We start from the raw sequence: 22,682 nt of genomic DNA, 5'->3' as shown, positions 1-22,682 counted from the left end.
TTCTAGATTTGGTCATTCTGATAGGTGTATAGTTGTACCTCATTGCTGTTTTAATTTGCATTTCCCTGATGACATATAATGTGGAGTGTGTTTTGGTTGAAATATGGAGGAAGCATGGGGTAGTGGGAAGAAGCAGAGCTTAATAAAGGAGCACAGGCCAGAATTAAAGGATTGTAATTGTGGAGGAGGTTGACTTGATCTGGAGGAGATAACGAGTCACTGAAGGGATGAGGGTGGAGATGGGGTTGAGAAGGACATGATCAGATTTTTTCTTAGAATAATCATTATGGCTACATGTAGAGGACTAGTCAGAAGATCGAAGTTCAGCTAAGAGATGGTGGAAGATGTGGAAAGTGAGAAGAGGGGGATAGATGAATGGATTCAAAATCTCTTTGGAGGAGGAATAGAAAGAAAAAAGCCCTCCCTGATGGCCCTTACCTCCTTCCACTGTGCTTCCCAGAATCCCACTTATGCTTCCACTGTCATTCCTCCTGAATTCATCTTTAGCCATTAGTGGGAAATGGAGTGCAAAAAGAAGCACAGAACATGAGTCAGAATTTCTGGTTTTGAATTCCAATTATACTACTCATCAGCTCTGACATTTTAGGCAAATTGCTTAACTTTTCTATTGTATATCTATAAAATGTGGATTTTTCAACCTTATACCATAAAGTTGGTTTGAGACTCAAATATGATACTGCTATAAAGATGATATAAAATAAGAAACACTTGTTTTACCATTATTGCTTCCATGTCTATACCTTACTTCCCCCAATCCACACACAATATACATATATATTACATGGAAGAAAACAGGTTGACATAAAAGAGAATGATGTGAACTGAGAGTCCAAGGCTTAACTTTTCTTTTTTTGTTTTTGTTTTGGTTAATCCTCACCCAAGGATATTTCCCATTGATTTTTAGAGAGAGTGGAGGGAGGGAGGGAGAAACAGAGAGTGAAACATTGATATGAGAGGGACTCATGGATTTGTTGCCTCCCACACAACTCCAACCAGGGCCAGGGCTCGAACCTGCAACCCAGGTATGTGCCTTTGATCAGAATCGAACCCACAATCCTTCAGTCCTCAGGTGGAAACTCTAACAGCTGAGCCAAACTGGCCAGAGCCAAGGCTTAAGTTTATACCTGGCTAGATCTATGACTATGGGTAAGTCATAGTCCCCTTGAGCCTTGATTAATCATAATAGTAACCATTTTCTATATAGAAGTAGAGCTAACATTTTCTAAATAGAACAAAATAGTTTGAATTTCTCTGCATGTTTTAGCTTATTTAATGCACATGATAACCCTATAATGTAGATATTTCTATTATTCTTCCATTTTATAAATGAGGATACTGAGGCACAGAGAAAGTAAGTACTGTGGTCAAGGCTATACACCTAATAAGTCATAGAGCTGAAATTCTACCCCAAGCAGTCTGTTTCAAGAGCTCACATCCTTAGCCAGATCACTATGGGTCCCTTTCAGCTATAAGAGTAAGATTTTATGTTAGTTAGCGCCTTGCAGAGTTATTTGCACGTAGTGTTTTACTTTTTTTTTTTTTTTTTTTTTTTTTTTTAAATAATGGGCTATTTGTATTCTCCATTTTCATCCTTAGCTGTCCTTGATAATTTGGCAATATGTACATTTATCTCATTAATTTCTCTGGACTAATCTTCTAATCTTCCCATCGGTATTTCAGGGCTAGACAAACTCTGCTAAGACATGTTATGAGTCATCCTCCCTAATTCAGATGACCTGATGCTTGGTGACTTCAGCTATTTCTCTAGGGAGCCTAGTTCCTTGTTTCATATCCCAGTAATTCTTTAAATGAAAGTCATTTCTAAAACCAGCCTCTCAATTTCCTTTATCACTTGTTTGTGGTCACAAGTTTTATTTGGTCCTTCCTACGTGTTCTTAAACACTTATCACGCATGACCTCTATCAGCAGCACTTCATCCTGGTAATCCACAGCATTTCTCAATCCCTGTTCTAATACCTAAAGGTAAATAGAAAAAGTAAATTTGACTTTAATGAATATTTTATTCGATAAATATTTATTTTTTATGCTCCGTCAAATGCATAACTGAATTCTGAGGCCTTTCCAATATATCCTGAGTCTCTCTCTCTCTCTCTCTCTCTCTCTCTCTGTCTCTCTCTCTCTCTCCCTCCCTCTCTCTCTCTTTCTCTTCCCTCCTCACACACAACAGTCATTTCAAAAACAGTGTTTAGATAGTATCTAACCAGGAGTTCTCAACCTGGGGTGATTTGGCACCCCAGGGAACATTTGCAATCTCTGGAGACATTTTATTTGTCACTACTGTGGTGGGAACAGGGATGGTATTGGCATCTGGTGGAAAGAGGCTAGAGATGGTGCTAAACATCCTGCAATGAACAGAACAGCCCCTACAACAAAGAATTATCTAGCCCAAAATGTCAATAGGGATGAACTTGAGAAACTCTAAAAACATCTGTCAACATTTAACACAATTTATGTTTGTACAATTCAACTTCCTAAAAATGTGCTTTCCTAACAATTACATAACATTTTAGTCTGCAGACAACTTGGTGCCACCAAAGTTCCCCTCGTAAGTCATTCATTCTAAAAACAAAAGCATGGCTACATTAGGTTATAAAGACAAATGAGGCCCCAAACCTTAAGTAATCAGCAAAGTCAACAATCTACATCCCATTTTTTTAATGTTTCTAAATTCTTCATTTTTGAAAATAAGCCAACTCTTTTTGATATATCTTTATTGCTGAAAGTATTACAGATGTCCCTCCTTTTTCCCCCATTGACACCCTCCTCCCTGCTACCCCCACCACTTTCATCACATTGTTTTCTGTGTCCATAGGTTATGCATATATGCATATAAGTTCTTTGATTTATCTCTTCTCGTCCTTTCACTCCCCTTCCTTCTGAGGTTTCTCTGTTCCTTACTTCCATGTCTGTGGGTCTATTTTGTTCATCAGCTTATTTTGTTCATTATATTCCACAAATAAGTGAGATCATGTGATACTTGTCTTTCTCCAACTTTTAAAAGCAAGCCAAATTTCTTCTCGTAATTTAATTTCTTGTTCTCAGAATTTCAAGTTTCTAAGACTTAGTGTCTGTCATCTGATCCCACTTTTGCCTTAATTTTGTTTTCCTATGAAAAACTATGTGATATCAGCTCTCTTGAGCTTCCAAATGAGAGAATCTAATGTTATGGCATATGACATAGCTTCAAAATGCACCTTCAGATGAGATCCAAATCTGAATAATTAGAGAGAGGCTAAGCTGGAAAAGGGTTTTATCTTCTTAGTTTTTATACAAAAAAAAAAATCTATTTATTCTTATCAACCTCATTTCCACAATGAGTCACCATTGGAAGAAAATGGCATCCCCTCAGTTACTCACAGCCTTAGCCTTCTAAACCCAGCCTAATGGCCATTCTCTGCTTGGCCTAGTGCCACCAAGGCCTGTTGGCTGTCCCCAAAATCAATCCTCTTGGCTACTTTCTAAATTTTATTTAGTAAATTTAGAATTTTATGAAGAACCCTTCTAAGCCCTCTCTGGGATGATGTCCAGGAGCCACTTTGCCTAAACAAAGTCATTGATTTTAATGGAACAAATGAGAGAGCCAATTTGTATTGTGTGGCACCCTGACAAAGATAGAAAAATGCTAGGATTCATTTGTCCTAAATTCTATCCCTAATTATAATAACTCTGCAACCAAAGCGATTTTTCAAAGAAGTAAATTAGATCATGTCATTCCTGGGTTAAACCTCTTCCATAGCTTTCCATTACTGTTAGGATAAATTCCCAAATCTGCTGTACAGCCTGTGTAGCTGTTTTCTAGTTCCTACCTTTCTAACCAGTCTTAATGCACTCCCTCTCCATAGAATTCTGTGGTCCCCTTTTCTGGATCTCTTTAGTATTCTTCCCTCTTCAAGGAAAGCTCATTGTTCCAAAACCTGCCCCCTTCCTTTAATTAGGTAAACCCTTCTCATCTTTCAGAGGTTGGGTTTAATTCATTTCCTCAAAGAACTATTTTCTGCTTTCATTATGTCTAATAAAAAGTCCATTGGCTAAACTAAGTCATATGGCCAAGTCCAAAGTCCAAAGGTTGAGGCTATATACTATGATAATGCCAAGGAAAAAGTATGGACGTAGGGAAGAGGGAAGAATTGGGGCCAAGAAAGCAATCACCACATTCCTCTTCCATGTTTGTACAGGTGATGATTAGGAATGTGCCAGTGCTCATCTGGATATGGTCAACTCATTTATAGAGTTGAATAGTTGTCTATTTTAGTTTTATTGGCTAGCTTGTCCTCTTCTTGAAGCCCGGCATACCCTACAACATCCCAGTAAGATCTGGTAAGGTTCCTCTTTCCTCCAAAAACCTTAACAGCTTATTCAACAACCTACTTTTTCAGCATATTCTAAATGCTCCAGTTCTATAAATGATGACTGTTCTTTACTCAAATGAGAAAGGGAGTAGGTGAGTAACTTTCAAATGTTGATTAAGCTTTTATTCTTTTTTTGAAATTCAATCTAATGGAGTAATTTAGTACAGGAGGCTAAGGGCAGGTACTAAAACTGTCCTGAACAAGAAGACAGCCACATACCTGAGAAAGTGATAAACAGCCCTATTGGAGCCAACCCTGATATTGTCAACTGACCATAAGCAAAGTTGACAATAAAGGAACTATACTCTGACAAGGCCATCCTGTGACCATGTCTGGAAGAAGTCTAATTCACAACCACAAAAATGATTTACCTACCCTGCCTTATGATCTGCATCAGTGACTGCTGCTTCTTTGCCAATGACCATTCAAGCCTTGCTTTAATCTTCCTGCCTCTTAGATCAACATTATAAAGATACCCAATCATCAAATTGTCCAGCTCCTTGATAACAAGCAAGCTAGAAGGGGCCTTGATTTCTTAAATTCTCCTGAGAGAATTTAGCCCAAACCAAAGCCCTCTAAGTAGGCCTTCCCAGAAACCTCTTACTGAGATGCTCCTGATTCTTCTAAGAGATAGTATTTCTTACGGCAACAAGTTCAATAAACCTAACTCTGAGTACAGGTGTGTTCTTGGGGTATTTTTTCAGTGGGTTTCAATTCCCTCTTTCTGTAACTCATTCCTATTCAAAGAGTTACATGCTCTCACATAGGCCTGGTTTGAAACACACTGAATTTCAGGCACAGCTCAGCAGCATAAAGGAGGTTTAAATAATATCACCATGTGAATTTAGGATTTACCCAGGCTGGGCAATGTGCTAGGAACTAGTATAGATACAGGAAACAGGCACTGATAAATCAAGATATTCCTCTTCTGTAAGTTCTGAATAGAATAGTCAGTAATATAATCAGTGAGTATATTTATTCCCCCATTAGTGACTAGACTCCAACAAGATAATGTAAGTTTCTATAAGATTAAATGATTTTTATTTCCCCCACATTAACTCCTTATCAGACTCAAGCCTGCACTGAGTAAGCAAAATCAGTTCTTACAGGGACCCAGAGACTCATTCTTTAAAGTTACTGTGGCCCAAATTTCTGGTTCATTTACCTTCATATTTTTCCAATGAGTACTTTAACATTTTTTTCTTTATTGATTTTAGAGAGAGAGGGAGAGGGAGAGAGAGAGAGAGATAGAAACATTGATGAGAGAGAACATCGACTGACCGCCTCCTGCATGCCTCCACTGGGGACCTGGCCCACAACCTGGACATGTGCTCTGACCGGGAATCAAACTGGTGACCTCTTGGTGCATGGATCGATGTTTAACCACTGACCCACACCAGCTGGGCAACAATAAGTATTTTATACTTTCTTATATGACATTGCTTTCCCTTGCAGTCACTGAAGAGTGGAAATTCTCACTTCTATCAATTTTCTAAATGCCATCAAAATCATACATTACCATGGTACTAGGAGACACATTCACACCATTGAGGAAATATCATTAATCACAGAATTATCAGTAATTGGTATATTTTCTTAAAATACATTATTATTTGGAGAAAAAATATATATATATTTAGTATCATCTTGACTACCATATAAGAAATGTTAACTCCTATTGAAACGTTTCTCCAGGTATTCAACCAATAGAAGCAACAACCTACTTTTTCAGCATATTCTAAATGCTCCAGTTCTATAAATGATGACTGTTCTTTACTCAAATGAGAAAGGGAGTAGGTGAGTAACTTTCAAATGTTGATTAAGCTTTTATGAATGTAGAGGTCTGACCTCCAATTTTCTCACTTGGCTATTTCTTCTTCCTTTAATTAAAAAGAAAATTATGCAAATGTGACAGATATTAGGGCTGTTCTCTCTGAACACATGGTCTATTTGTATTTCCCCACCCTTTGGGACTCGGGATGGCCATGAGACTCACTTTGACCAGTGAAATTCAAAAAGCTATGTGTGTTAATTCCTTCTAGGAGAAAGGCTTTAAATTGCCACTGTCAAACCTCATATCATTTCTTTCCTCTTGACATGGTGACCAGTGAAGCTTCAGGTGTAGGCTTCATTAGTCTGGGTCCTAGGGGACAAGATATGAACCAGAGCCCACCAGCCCACTCATGATAAACATGTATAATATGAAATAAGCATCTATTGAGTCACAGATTTTTTAGGGTAGTTTGCCATTTACCCTAAACCATAACAGAGGTAGGCATTTTTATGGTTGAAAAAATTTTTTTTTTGTCAAATGATACAAAAGTATATATAGAGAGCTGCACTGTCCAACACAGTAACCACTACCCATATGTGGCTATTTAGTAAGAATTAAATAAAATTAGAGATTAATTTCTTCATTTACATTAGCCACATTTCATGTGATCTAGTGGCTACTGAACGGGACAGCACAAATACAGAACATTTCCCTCATCACAGAAAGTTCTATTGGACAGCACTGAAAAGTTAAACATCAAAGTACCCAAATCATTGCTCATACCCCTTCACCAACACCCCAGCAAAGGCCATCATTTCTTAAAAAGCGTTATATATCATTCTAGTCCTTCTGCTATCTTATAATACTTTTTTTCTACGGTTTTACATTATAAATATAAATACTCAAAAATGGCACCTGAGTGTATGATAATCTATTTATGTTTTTATTTTTCTTGACATCAGACTTGCCAAAGGATAGGTGATTTGGGAGAACTTTTAAAAGAATCAAGTTTGGCCCTGGCCAGTTTGATTCAGCAGTTAGAGCATCGGCCCACGGACCAAAGAGTCCCAGGTTCAATTCCGGCCAAGGGCACGTACTTCGGTTGCAGTTCATCCCCAGCTCTGGTTAGGGTCATGCGGGTGGCAACCAATCCATGTGTCTCTTTCACATCAATGTTTCTCTCTCCCTCCCCCACCCTCCCTCCTGCTCTATCTGAAGATAAATGGGAAAATATCCTCAGGTAAGAATTTTAAAATTTTTTTTAAAGAATCAAGTTTGTGTTCTATTGATGAACTCTATAATTTTTTAGAGAAACACCATTAACATCTGTTTTACCTTTATATTTGTTTCTACTTTTTAAAGATTTTTCTGTTGTTTTTTCATTGGGATTTAGATATCACTGCTAATTTCATTTTCTCTGATTCTCTAGGAAATATATTTATAACTGTATATTTTTCTTCAAGCATGTTTTTGGCTGTACCACTTGTTTTTTGTAGGGCTCTCATTAACCTTAATTGAACTTATAATTTGCTCTCTTTTCCTCTTCATTGCAAGAATAATCTGGGTTATTTTGACTTTTATTTTGTCATTAATTTCTAATTTTATTACATTGTGATCAGAAGATATGGCCTGTGAATCCTGCTTTGGAAAATTTGTTGTCATACATGTTTTGAGAGAATATTATCTTCAGTCTCTTGGTTATGAAAATGTATAAAGTAAAGCTTCATAAATGTGCAATTAAAAGCTCTAGATACCAAGGCTTTTGTGATTTTTATATTGGTTTCTGGGAAGTTGATCAATATACTTGGAAATTTGTTTATTCTTCTATATTGCTATTCAGTTTTCCTTTATATATTTCAAAATTCTGTTGTTCATAGCTCCTCCTCCTCCTCCTCCTCCTCCTCCTCCTCCCCCTCCCCCTCCTCCTCCTCCTTCTCCTTCTCCTTCTTCTTCTTCTACAGATTGGAGACTTCTATTTAATTTAATGTTGACATTATTGCAGGAATCCCCTTCTTCACCCCCTTTGACTACCTCCATCTTCCCCCACCTTCCCCTTCCTTGGCCTTTACCGAATTATCGCCCATGTCCTTGGGGCATGCAAAAGACATGCATATATGTCTTTTATCTATTTCCTTCACCTTCTTTATTCACTCACCTCCACCTCACCCCATTGGGAATTGGCAAGTCTGTTCCATGTGTTCATGCTTCTGGTTTCATTTTGTTTGTCAGTTTATTTTGTTCACTGGATTCCACATATTAGTGAGATCATGTGGTATTTGTCTTTCTCTGACTGGCTTATTTCACTTAGCATAATACTCTCCAGGTCCATCCATGCTGTCACAATTGGCAAGACTTCCTTCTTTTTATAGCCTTGTAGTATTCCATTGTGTATATGTACCGCAGCTTTTTTTGTCCACTCATTTGCTGATGAGCACTTGGGCTGTTTCCAGATCTTGGCTATTGTAAATAATGCTGTTACAAACATAGAGATGCAGAAGAATATATGAATCCTTGTTATGTTTTCTTGAAGAAATGTGTTTATTGTCAAGTCTTTTACTACTTTTGACCTTAAATTTTATTTTTAACAATATTAATATTTCTGTACTTTCATATTGGTTGTTCTTTTTCCATTTTAGCATTCCATGATACACCTTTTCCATTTTTTTTCAGTTTAATTTTTCTGTTACTTCATTTGAAGGTTATGTCTTTTTTTCATTAATTAATTAATTAATTAATTTTTGTTATAGATGTTTTTCCTTTTCCCCCCTCTAGACACTCTCCTCCCCATCCCCCCCCACAGCATTATTGTTTATGTCCATTGGTTATACATATATGGGTGTAAGTTCTTTGGTTTATCTCATCCCTTCTCCCCCTGCACCCCTCCTCTGAGATTGTCAGTCTGAACCATACTCCTTTCTATGTCTCTGTGTCTATTTTGTTCATAAGCTTATTTTGTTCATTATATTCCACAAATAAGTGAGATCATGGGATATTTGTCTTTCTCTGATTGGTTTATTTTGCTTAGCATAATATTCTCCAGGTCCCTCCATGTTGTCTCAAAGGATAAGAGATCTCTCTTTCTTACAGCTGCATAGTACTCCATTGTATAAATGTACCACAGCTTTCTATCCACTCATCTATTGATGGACACTTGGGCTGTTTCCAGATTTTAGCTATTGTAAATAGTGCTGCTATGAACACGGGGGTACATATATTCTTTCCAATTGGTCTTTCAGGCTTCTTAGGATATATTCCTAGAAGTGGAATCACTGGCTCAAATGGCAGTTCAATTCTTAATTTTTTAAGGAAACACCATAGTGTTCTCCATAGTGGCTACACCAGTCTGCATTTCCACTAGCAGTGTACTAGAGTCCCCTTTTCTCCACACCGTCCCCAGCACTTGTTTGAAGATTTCTTGATAGCAGCTATTCTAATCTAAGTTTTTCTAAAAGGTGTATTTAAACTATCTACATTTAATGCAGTTATTAATATTCTTGAATTTATCTATGCCATCATATTTTATATTTTCTACTTATCACAACTTTTTCTTTTCTTCTTTTTACTTCCTTGCCTACTGCCATGCTATTAACTGTTTTTTATTCTGTTTAATTTTTCTCTAATAACCCATAACTATTAATCATTTTTTTATTTTGCTACTTGATACTCTTAAGTTTTTAACAAAAGTTATTTATAATTATAGTATTTTAGTTATATTCAGTCAATCACTTTCTAAATCCTCTTCATGAGCCAAACAGAAATCTCCCTTCCTTCTCTCCCTTTTAACATTTAGAATTTTTGATCCTAGATCATATTATTAGTGGTATTATCAGTTTACTTTTGCATCTATAATCATGTACAATTCTCAATAGCTTTTTCGGTATGTTGTGTGTGTGTGTGTGTGTGTGTGTGTGTGTTTCTTACCACTGATATTCTTATGACACAATTCTGCTCTGTTGGTATCCATCTTAAAGTAATGGTTTCAAAATGCGTCATGAGACTTTGCATATTCAAAATGTTTTTATTTTTCTTTACACTTGAATAGTATTTGCCAGTTTATAGGATTCAAACTTCAAAACCATTTACCTCAAGTTTTAAAAAATAATGGCAAGAGATAAGGGAAGAAGAAAACTAATATTTATGTAGTGTGGGCTACTCTGCCAGCCACATTCAACAGCTCTTTTTTTTATTTTTACCACAATAATAATCATCAATTTTTACCATCATAATAAAGTAGTGGTAGTAGTTTGCCTGTTTTACACAAGTGGGGACTGAAGCTCAGATAGGTATTCTCTTGCCAGAGTTACATAGCAAGAGGGTGGCAAAAATACTTTTAGTTTAATATTGTTAGACATCAAAGCCTACACTCAAAGTTTAAACCACTGCCTTCTAATAGAAATATAATGACAGGTGTATATGTAATTTCAAATTATTTAGTAGTCAAAATTTTAAAATCAAAATAAATAAGTAAAATTTATTTTAATAACACATTTTATTTAGTGCAGTATATCAAAAATATTATCATTTTGGCATATAATCATTATAAAAAATTATCAAGGAGATACTTGGCTTTTTTTCTTCCTAAGTCTTTGAAATCTGGTGTGCCTTTTACCCTTATAGCCATACACTGGGCAGCCCAGTTCTATGATGTGCTGCTTTTGAAAGCAAATGTTTTTCAATAGTATTAGAAAGGGTCCTATGTGGGTGATTTTTTTTTTCATCCCAGTATGACATGAGGAAATCTAGCTCTTCCTGGAAATAATTTTATGGCTATTTTTTTGCTTATTGAAGATACACAACTAATTCCCCCTGGGTCCTCATCCTCATTATGTAGCACAGCCTCTCGTCCTGGTCTTCTCACGGCCAAAAGTCACAAGTGCTTTCTTAAAGCCAACTGTTATCTATTTGAAAAAGACAGATTAAACATTTCTCCCATTAGATGCCAGCTGCATGAACATTTCTATATATGTCTGACTTCCTTTTTCAGGCAAATACCTGGCCCCAGTTCAGACAAGGCTTTTTATCACTCTTGGGACAGCACTGGGGTTGGAGTGAGTATCCAATAGCTTTGCTCTATTCAACCCCCAAGAGTGTTATGAGAAGGAAATAACACACACACGGCAATTTATTTTAAATCTCAGAAGCATCCACCATTTCATGCTTTATTCTGCCAGTATTCCCAGGCCCCTCATACAAGCACTCCAGAGCCTCATAACTTCAGCAGTATCAACAACTTAGAGAGTGGAGTTTTAAATAATAAAAGATACTCTTCTTCAGTGGTGCCTGTAACAGGTTGACAGACTGGACAAATGGAGACTGAATATCAGCATTTGGGAGCTCCAAATTGTAGCTTGACTTACAAGACAGTCAGCAGAGAAAAGCTGTTAAAAGACAATCTAGAAATCCCTGGGATCAGCATATCACAGCTCTGTCTTACTTAAGAGTTGTATGATCTTGGGCAAGTCATTTAATCTATTTACCCTTTATTTCCTTAAACTCAACAGTTTACTCCATGGGCTGTTGGGAAGATTAAAGGATATGATGTGTATAACGGTTCATTATATTTCCACCAATAAAAGTTAACAGCAAAATATTTTTTAAAGAGGCCCTGACTGGGTGGCTCAGTTAGCTAGAGCTTTTTCACAATATGCCAAGGTTTTTGGTTTGATCCCTGGTCAGGGCACATACAAGAATCAACCAAGGAATGCATAACTAAGTGGAACAACAAATCTCTCTCTCCCTCTCTCCCTCCCTCTCTCCCTCTCTCTCTCTTTCTCTCTCTCTCTCTCTCTCTCCCCCTTCTTCTTTCTAAAATCAATAATTAAAAAATACTTTTAGAGTTTATATTTTTGGATTTATTGAGGTATAATTAACTAATAAAATGATATAATTTTAAGTGCACAATATGATGATTTGACATATGCATGTTTTGTGAAATGATTACCACAAATAGTTAATTAACACAGTCATCACCTCACATAGATACAGGGTGTGTGTGTGTGTGTGTGTGTGTGTGTGTGTGTGTGTGTGTGTGAGATGAAACACCAAAGGTTTAATCTCTTAGCAAATTTCAAGTACACAATACAGTATTATTAACTATGGTCACTATGCTGTATATTAGATCTATAGACTTATTCATCTTATAGCTGAAGTCTTGTACCCTTTGACTAGCATCTTCCCATTTCTACACCAACCCTAAACACCTGGTAACCATCATTCTACTCTCTGTTTCTATGGGTTTGTTTGTTTTTTCCTTAGAGATTATATATAGTGAAATCATACAGTATTGGTCTTTCTCTGTCTGGCTAATTTTACATAGCATAATGTGCTTTTTAAAAAATGGTGATACTAAAGCAATTACCTTCAGGCTTAGCCTCAAATGTTGGCTCGACTGCTTACTAGGTTTGAGGCCTTGGATATGTGTCTCACTTTCTAAGACTTACTTTTCTTGACTCTAACCTGATAGAGTCAAGGTCTCTGTTTCACAAGATTGTTGCTAGAATTAAATAAGTCAACATATGTAAAGTACTTTCACAATATGAGCCACACATTGAGTACTGCTCTTGTTATAGTGGATTGATGTGATATTATAATGATAATATTTCCATTACAATGTTTAAATAGGTGAAGATTAATTCTCATTGACTTTCCTGGAGGAACGTTGATCCAATACACCAGCATACTTCAAATTATTACAGATACAATATCAATAATCAACTGGTGACTTTTGGACATAAAGGTATTTCACTTATTTGAAGGGAATTTATTAGTATACTAATAGAGGACACATGAAACATTTAAGACAAGGTGACTGGAAAGTTGTGTGCAACACCTGTGTGCCCATAGCAGTAGTTAAGCAGCCTGCTGGAGCTCTTAGTCCACCTGGTGTGCCCTGTCCAGGTTCTCTGTCCTCACATCCTGCCATTTGTATCTTTCACATCCAGTCTCAGAGTTGCTTCTGCTCACATCACCCAAGGTGCATCCCATCCTCACCACTTTGCTCCTGATGTGAGCTTAATCCCTTTGTTCTCTGCCTGACCCTGGCTGGCCATTAACACCATATGTGCCCCGGGTAAAATTTCCTTCAGCCTCCTTAATGACAAAATGATATTTATTTTAGCAAAGCAAAGGAGGACCTTTATTATCTGGGCATCAGGAAAGTGAATTATGGCTATAGAACCAGAGAAATCTCATCTCTTCAGCTTAAATTAAATTTATGCTACAAATGAGCAAAAGCTGGCATGTGGCAACTGATTTAAATCTATCTACACAGTACTCCCTGTTTTCTGTTGCCCCCAGGATCTCCAAAATAGTCAATGCCGTTAGCCATGTAAATGCCTCTAGCAGAGGAGCAGCTTGTTAGAGGACAGTGACAGCAGGATGTACATAAAGGTCTGATGAAAAGCAGGCTCCTCAAAACAAAGGGCTTCCCCTGGGAAATTAGGTCTGGCAAGCTCTGGAGCACACTCCATATGCCTTGTCTACCATCATCAGCTACAGCCACCTGTGACAAAATGTCCCCACCTCCTAATGTGCTGCAGGGCAAGGATCACCCCGCTGTTTGCTTCTTTGTTCACATCTCTCCATTTGTAATCTAATTTTCACTCTCTCTTCTCCTTCTCCTTGTTCAGTTAATTATTCATTTGACAAACACCCCTTTAGCACGCTGAGAGACCATGTTCTCCTCATTTCTCAAAATTTCCTTCCTGGTCTACCTGCACCAAAATTATGTAAGTGAACGATACAAATATATATTCTGGGCCTCTTCCCAGCTCTGTAGAATGTGTGGAGCTCAGGGACCGAATTTGTGATAAGCCTTCCTGGTATTATTGCAACACTTAGGCAAGTGCATTAAATCATTCAGATAGAATTCCCTAGTCATGGAGTTCCCTTCAGTTTGTCTACCTTCCTCCTATTGCAGAATTCCCTTCCAGCATCAATTAAGTCTACACAACACCCAATCCCTCATGTAATTAATGAGACAAGGTAACACTAGCTGCTTTAACAGATACATCCCCCAAATTTTGTGGTTTAACACAGTAGTGGTTTAGTTCTTATTCATATAAAATTTCAATGCAGTGCAAGCAGTCATGTAGCATTTCTCAAAGTGATGATTGAGGATCCAAACCCCTTTCATCTTGTGGCTGCATTATCTTCAAGGTGTAGCTCCCAAAGTATCCTCCATGAGTGCCCTCCTTCATAACCTTCCAGAAGAGGAATGTGGACGACCACAGTGAAGGTTTCCACGAGTCAGGCCTGAATGTGGAACTTCCCACTTCTGTCTACATTCCACAGGTCACACTCAATCACATACCAACACCTAGCCTCAAGAAATGCTGAGAAATAGTCTAGCCATTTGAATAAAAGTTAATAGTCTCCACTCCATACAGCTCATTCAAAGAAAAATGTATTTTTTCAGCACTGGGTGATAATAGCCATAAGCCTGCAAACTAGGAGAAGCTACCAAAGACTTGAAACTTGAGAACTTTATTCAAATGGGCTACAACAGGGGATGCTAGTATGATCCTTGTGAAGGAACAGAAATGAATCAATTTACTCAATCCATTCTTTCTCTATCCCAACTCCCTGCAGGATTCTGGGATCATGCTAGGCCCTAAAGGTAAGGTGCAACCTTGTTGAAAAGCTCAGGACCAGAAATCTCAGGTAAACTCCAGATGTTTTAAAATTGTTTTACCTGCTACATCTGATTATAGTTCATTTGTATGCTAGGACAGAATATCCTTGACAGACAGGAGCATTCCAGTGAGGCCTGGTTACCAAAAGTGTTCAGTCAAGAGTCTGTTATTCTGATAGTGATTCCAACCTAAATCCCAGAACCTTGAAGGCTGTGATGAAATAAGCAGATATAGTAATTCAGAAGAGTCAAAACTCATTATCTGAGTCCTTTTACTCTGAGACTATAAAAGGACTAGCAAAAAATTGAGATCTTGGGACTCGGTGATTTAAAAAAGAGAGAACCTGCCCCAGGTGACTCTTAATCATGAAATGGGCAGTTGGTAACAATGAGAAAGGCACCAGTGTAATGTTGTTTGATGACATTACAAACTGGAGTCCTCTGGGATGCGTCTGTTTATATTTTCCCTGGACTCAAAAAGATGCTACAGCTCCATTTTGGCAAGAAACATGAAATAAAGGGGCTTTATTTAAACCCCAGCTGCAGTGCACATGTGTAAAGATTAACAAAGCATGCTCCACAGCTACACTTTTGCCAGAAATGCAGAAACAGCAAAATATAATTAAATCCTCAGACACACATAAATCAGCATTGCCAGCTATTTAATTTCTTGGTCAACCTCTAGTTCAAGATGTAATAGTCCTTGGCTGCAGAGATGTGTTTGACAAAGGAGGTGACCCTGCATCCACCTCTATAATAATACTGGACATTTGCAAATAATTCTACCATTTACACAGCACTTTCATTTCACTTAACATGGTGGTTATAATAATCAAATCAGAAAAAGTAAGAAATAAAATTGTATCGTCTTCTTTATCTTTGTCATCACCAGCATCACCATAATCTACAATGTTCCTATTTCATACATACATTGGTCTTTAATAAATTTTGATGGAAATGTCCCCTTATTATTCTCCACTTCATCCCAAACTTTCAAAATCATATACATATTAAATATTCTATTAAAATGTTCCCAATCCATTCAGCTTAATTATCTCTCATGGAGCTTTTAATATTATATGGTTACCTGGCTTTGTTCTTCATAAGTATCATTAATTCTTCTTTAGGAATAAGACAAAGGATGATTGACTAGATAGACAGATTTTTTAATGGATAGATAGGTAGATGAATGGATGGGTAGATAGGATAAATGGATAGAAGATACAGAGCTATAGAAATGTAGAAAGTCAGTAATGTAATACTATAGTTAAATATTTGGACTCTGGAGCCACCCTGAGTTCTAATTTCAGTTATTCTGCTTACTTGGTTAAGTTACTCAACCACTCAGTTCTATTTCCTCATCTAGGAACACCTACTGGGGCTACTAACACCCTTCGCCAATGTTATGATTTGGACTAAATGAATTCATGTAAAGTGCTTATAACAGCATTTCATATAGTAAGCACTCAATAAACATTAGCTGCTTTTATTTAGATAGACAGACAATGAACTAAAACCAAACCTACATACTTGTGTTTTCTTATCTACATATCTGTAAGCATTGTGAGGATTCACTCATGCTTTGTGCAAAATTCCAAACAAACCCACCAGGGTATGAGCTTCTTGAAGCAGGAACTAGGTTCTGTTCATCTTTTTATAGCCAGCACAGTATCTTATACAGAAAAGAAACTTAATTGATGTTTCTTGAAAATGTGACTGAACAAATGACTATTTGTTGAATTTTAACTCATAGCTGACCCAAAGAGTGTCAAAAATAAATAAATTGTAAACTCTCCTCACGTTCTTTCCTTTGAAATAACACTACGAATTATAATAATAATATAGGGAATGGACAAAAAAGCTGTGGTACATATACACAATGGAGTACTATGCAGCTGTAAGAAAGATCTCTTATCCTTTGAGACTACATGGAGGGACGTGGAAAGTATCATCCTAAGCTTAACAAGCCAAACAGAGAAAGAAAAGTGTCATATGATCTCACTTATTTGTGGAATATAATGAACATAATAGTTGAGGAATGGGGTAGTCTCAGAGATGTAGAAGTGGGGTACAGACTGACAATCCCCAGAAGAGGGGGTGGTGAGGGAGAGATAAACCACAGAACTTATATGCATGTGTGCGTGAACAATGGACATGGACAACAAAGCTGGGGACAGGGCAGGGGGGGAGGAAGAGGGGAGAATCTGTGGGGGGAAAAGGAGAAACATCTGTAACAAAAATAAATAAATTAATTAAATTTAAAAAAAGGAATATGTGATGTTTGTGTAAAATAATGCCTTTTACTCCAAGAACTACTAGAGATGGTTAATATTAACCAGGAATTTATAATCTTGTTATACTGGAAGTAGATTTCCTGAAATAACAGATGAAATATACTGGGTGGTACTTTCTAGAAATAGGGACACTTGGAACTGGTTTTATGTCCCAAGAGGTGCTATCACAAGGTCAGGTTTTTAGGACAAAGAACTCTGAAGCCAGGGTGAAGTACCAACTAGTCTGGTCTATTCTCTTCAAGGAAAGAATGAGCTACTTTACTGGTCAGCAGAAAGATATTGAAATGTCTTCTGAAATTACTCACCATCCTCTTTTAGGTGCACAATGAACCATGCCACTAAGAGATGAAACCTGGATGTCTGGCTTTAATAGGGTGAAGTTCAATGTATACCAGAGCTGTCAGGAGTCAGGAGGGATATATCAGTTGGGGTCCCATGAAATCGGAGACTGAGGCAGCTTATTTGAAAAGCAATGCCAGAAAGTGAGTGGGACAGGGAGGAGTAAAAGCCCATATCCGGGTGCATTGCCAAAATCACTGCTGTACAAAGTGGGAGCTCCATTCCACCTGAGAAGCAGAAAAAATGACCACCCTAAAGATGGAAGTTTGGAGTATTTTATACATCAGCTTCCTTCCCTCACAGTGAGGGTAGTCCCTGGGGTTACTTCACTCATATTTTGGGGCTGTGCTTCTACAAGTGTCTAGTGAGCTTCCAAGATATTGGAAGAGACCTGGAAGAGGATGCAGAAACATGTGTGCTTCAGGTGGGGCCTTGTAAGTGCAAGCTGAGTCTAGCTTTGCAAGAAATTGTTCATCTCTCAGCTGCAGCTGAAATCAGAGATAGGCCAAGTGGATATGACACAGGTACCAGAGACATCTACCTTAAGACATCAGCCAAAGGCTTCCCTTCCCCTGAACTTCATCACTGATTTCTTTTTGAAAGTGCAGCCATCTCCAAATCCACTTCCTCATCACCATTTGATTTCAAACTATTGACATTTGTTTTCAACCCACCGTGATCATATTTCAAACTCGATAAAGTTGCTCTGCCAGTGTAGCTCAGTGGTTGAGTGTCAACCCATGCACTAAGAGGTCGCTGATTCAATTCCTGGTCATGGCACATGCCCAGGTTGTGTACCCGAACCACAGTGGGGGGCATGCCGGAGGCGGCCAATTGATGTTCTCTCTCATAGATGTTTCTATCTTTCTCCCTCTCCCTTCCTCTCTCTCTAAACTGAATAAAGAAAAAACTATTAAAAAATAAAACTTGATAAAGTTGAGTTACAGCTTGACTACCAATACAGTCATTTCTCAGTTCTTGTGTTTAGGGGTTATTGGTATAAAGGTGGCTTTATAGCCATGGGGCTGGATAAATCCACCCGGAGGAGAAAGAGAGACAGAGAGGGAGAGAGAGAGGGAGAGGGGGAGGGAGAGGGAGACAAAGAGGGAGGCAGAGACTAATAACTATACCCTCCAAAGTCAGGAACATGAGTAAAAATCAGCAAAATATACTTCAGTTTGCTGTTTTCTCATCCAGCACAATTCCTCTTTGGGAACTCTCTATCAAACTCATGACTTCTCCTATCACCTACTGTCAGACCTTCTTGAGGTCTAGCACCAAATCTCCACCTGACTGCTAGTGTCCCAGGAAGTTTCTAGTTTATGTAACCAGAAGACTACTTATTATTCTTACCCCCTGCCACCACTGTAAAAGAAGCTCATTGTCTCACCAATATATTCTGATTTATAGAACCATCATCTAGACAGGAATCCAAGTCAGAAACATGAGTGTCATCTTAGCCTTCTCCATCTCCTTTTCATCCAATGTTCAGTTTCCACTGGCATTTATATTTCCTCTTTCAGACTGAGTAACAGCAGCAAGATGGCCAAATAACATGTTCCTCATCACATCCCCCAACAATAATTTGGCATCTATCCACAAACAAAAGTGCCTTCATTGGAGTTATGGGATCCAGATAGGAGATGTAAGGCCCCAGTGCAGTCCAAGAAAGAGGAGAATTATATTGAGAAAACAGACCCATATCCAGGTGGTTGACTCACTAACTGTGGTCCTGGCTGTAGATCCAGGAACAGCTCCATGCCCCTAGGAACTTGGCTATAGCCCGTTTGGTTTGGTTCTGTCATCAGCACTGTATGCCAAGGGACCCGCATAACATAAGCTTTGGGGAGTCCACAATGATTCTTCAGACTGTAAATGACTCCCAAGACCAAAATTTTTGAGAACTACTGATTTCTATTATAAATAAAGATTTCTATTTTATGGAGGACTGGGTGAAATAGGTAAAGGGATTAAGAAGTACAAATTGGTAGTTATAAAACAGTCACGGGGATGTAAAGTACAACATAGGGAATACAGTCAATAATATTCTAATAACTATGTATGGTGTCAGGTGGATACTGGAAATATCATGGGGAACACTTTGTAAAGTATATAATTGTCTAACCACTATGTTGTATACCTGAAACTAATACAAAATAATACTGACTATAAACTGTAATTGAAAATAATTTTTAAAAATAATTTTTTAAATAAGCAGAAGACCTGAATGAGTATTTTTCTAAAGAAGACATATCAGGTTAACAGATATATGAAAAGGTGATCAACATCACTAATCATCAGAAAAATGCAAATCAAAACCACAATGAGATATCACCTCACACCTGTTAGAATGGTTATTATCAAAAAGACAAGAGATAACAAGTGTTGAGGAAGATGTGGAGAAAAGGAAACCCTTGTGCACTGTTGGTGAGAATGAACATTGGTGCAGCCATTATGGAAAACAGTATGGAGGTTCCTCAAAATGTTACAAATAGAACTACCATATGGTCCAGTAATCACACTTCTGGGTATGTATCCAAAGAAAATAAAATCAGGATCTCAAAGAGATATCTATACTCCCATACTCGCTGAAACATTATTTATAATAGCCAAGATATGGATATAACCTAAGTGTCTGACAATGAATGAATGGATAAAGAAGGTATGAGATATGTATATATAATGGAATATTATTCAGCCATGAGAAAGAAGGAAATACTGCCAAATGGGACAACTTGGATAAAACTGGAGGACATTACTCTAAATAAAATATGTCAGACAGAGAAAGACAAATACCATATGATCTCTTTTATACACGGAATCTAAAAAAAACAAATTTGTAGAAACAGAGAGTTGAACTGGTGCTTGCCAGAAGGAGGAGATGTTGATCAAAGGGTACAAACGTCCAGTTATAAGATGAATGAATTCTGAGGATCTAATATATACTATAGTAACTATAGTTAACAATACTGTACTATATACTTGAAAGTTGCTAACAGAGTGGATCTTAAATGTTCTCATCACACACATAAAAATGGTACTCATATGAAGTGATGCAGATGTTAACTAACCCTGTTGCAGTAATTATTTTGCAATATGTATATGTATCAAATAATCACATTGTATACCTTAAACTTACACAGTGTTGTACGTAAATTATATCTCAATAAAGCTGGGGGGAAACGTTTCATTTTCCACTTCTATCCCATCCTCTCCACCCTAGTGTTACAGGTTCATTTTAGGACCTCATCATTTCTCAGTGATTAATGCCATCATCTCTTAGTCTCTCTACCTCCAATTTTACTCCTGTCACCTCATCTACCAACTATCCTACTGCTGAAATAATCTTTGTGCAACACAAATCAGATTATGATACTCTTCTTCATGTTTTCTAAAAAATCAGGTCCAAAATCCTAGGCATGAAATGGTCACTAAAGTGATCACTACTTTACCTTCACAGAGTCAATAAATCAAAGAAAACAGGCTGAGTTAGGCTCCATTCAACATCCAAGTAAAAGAGATGAGAAAGAAAAGTGAAAGTTAAATTGGGAATCTGGATTATCAGGAAGTTGTTATGAACATCTTTATCACCTCATCAAGCTACAAAAAAATTTATTACTTTCTTATAATGATATATCCAAGAAAATACAATGTTTATGAAGCAGACATAGCACCCACTATAACTATGGGGTATATGGAGGTCAAAGGTAAGGTGTTAATCCAATTCATGCTTCAGAGGAAGTCTCACATGCACATATACATGTGCACTGATGTACACACAGACACACACAATTTCTAGGCATGACTTGGCCCTTGCCCACTTGTCCAACATCATCTCCTATCCTTTCTCGACATGTTACAACCATGTAAGCTAACTCCTTTTTTCTGTGTGGAATGCATCGTGTCATACTCCCAACCTCTAGTGCAATGTTGTCCCCAATATCTAACATTTATTTTTCTCCTTCTCTCTCTACCTTTTGTAGATTAAAAATCCAGTTCAAGGACTCCTTTCCCTGTATGTCCTCATCCCTGTATATATTGTTTCAATGATCACATTTTGCTGCAATCATGTATTTATGTATCTTTCTCTTCTACAAGATTAAGAACTCTTTGAGAGGATGTCTTATTTATCCCCATGTTCTTAGTACCAGCATAGTGTGATAGGCATTCAAATGATGCTGCTCACATGATCTCACTTATATGTGGAACCTAATAAACAAAATAGATCCAGAAACATGAAAGCATGGAACAGACTGATGAATCTCAGAGGGAAGGGGTGGAGGGAGGATGGGAAGAGATTAACCAAAGAACTTTTATATACATATATGTATAACCCATGGACACAGACAATAGTGTGGGGAAGGCCTGGGTAGGAGGCTGGAGAAGGGTGGAGGGCATCAATGGGAGAAAGCGGGAGACGTATGTAATATTTTCAACAATAAAGATAAAATTTTTAAAAATAAAATATAAAACTAATTAATTATGCCTTATTACACAAAAGCCAGTGAACTGAATCCAAACATGGTAGTTGTTCAGTAAAGGTTTTTATAAAGAGATCAGAAGGATCTTGCTTGTACTTTAAAGCCTACTCAGTTCTGATGACCATTTGACAGCCAAAAATTTCAGACAACTGTGATAAGATCCTTCATAAATGGATCATGTCAGTGCTAATATAAACAGTTGGTGCTCTTAAATGAGGAGAAATTGTTTGAATTACAGTGATTGCCTCATTCCTGTGAATTCCCTTAGCAGTAACACAATCTGTTCACCCAAAAGGGGCTTTTGAAAAGCATCCCACATCGCAAAGCTGTGCTTGATATGATGAATAAATTCACTCAGAAACATCTGTTAAGGTGCGGTTTCTACAAGGCAGCAGTGATTTATTTAAGTGTAGTGAATTACACGGAAGTACTTCTCTGTTACCCAAATGTTGCCTGACATTTGAAAATCTCCTTGTTTCCCCAAAGAATATATAGCAACTATAAGAGAAAGGGGGAAGACAGACAAGGGCTAACATTTACTGAATGCCAAATATTGGTGCTTAGAACCATTATTTCATTGGTATTTAAATGTATTATTGTATTTCATTTTCATGATAACTATTTGTAATTTTCTGAATGTGCTGTTCTCTTTATTACCTTTATCATTTCACATAACTGTTTATTCTCTTTTCCATATAGCTAAATGTTGCTGGTCTTTTAAGATACAGATCAGGTGTCATCTCTTCCAAGAGCCCATCTCCAGCTCCCTCT

This window comes from Molossus molossus, unplaced genomic scaffold, assembly GCF_014108415.1.
Source record: "Molossus molossus isolate mMolMol1 unplaced genomic scaffold, mMolMol1.p scaffold_m16_p_2, whole genome shotgun sequence".
NCBI lineage: Eukaryota > Metazoa > Chordata > Mammalia > Chiroptera > Molossidae > Molossus > Molossus molossus.
The sequence above is the reverse complement of the archived record's forward strand: the minus strand, read 5'-3'. Positions refer to the sequence as shown.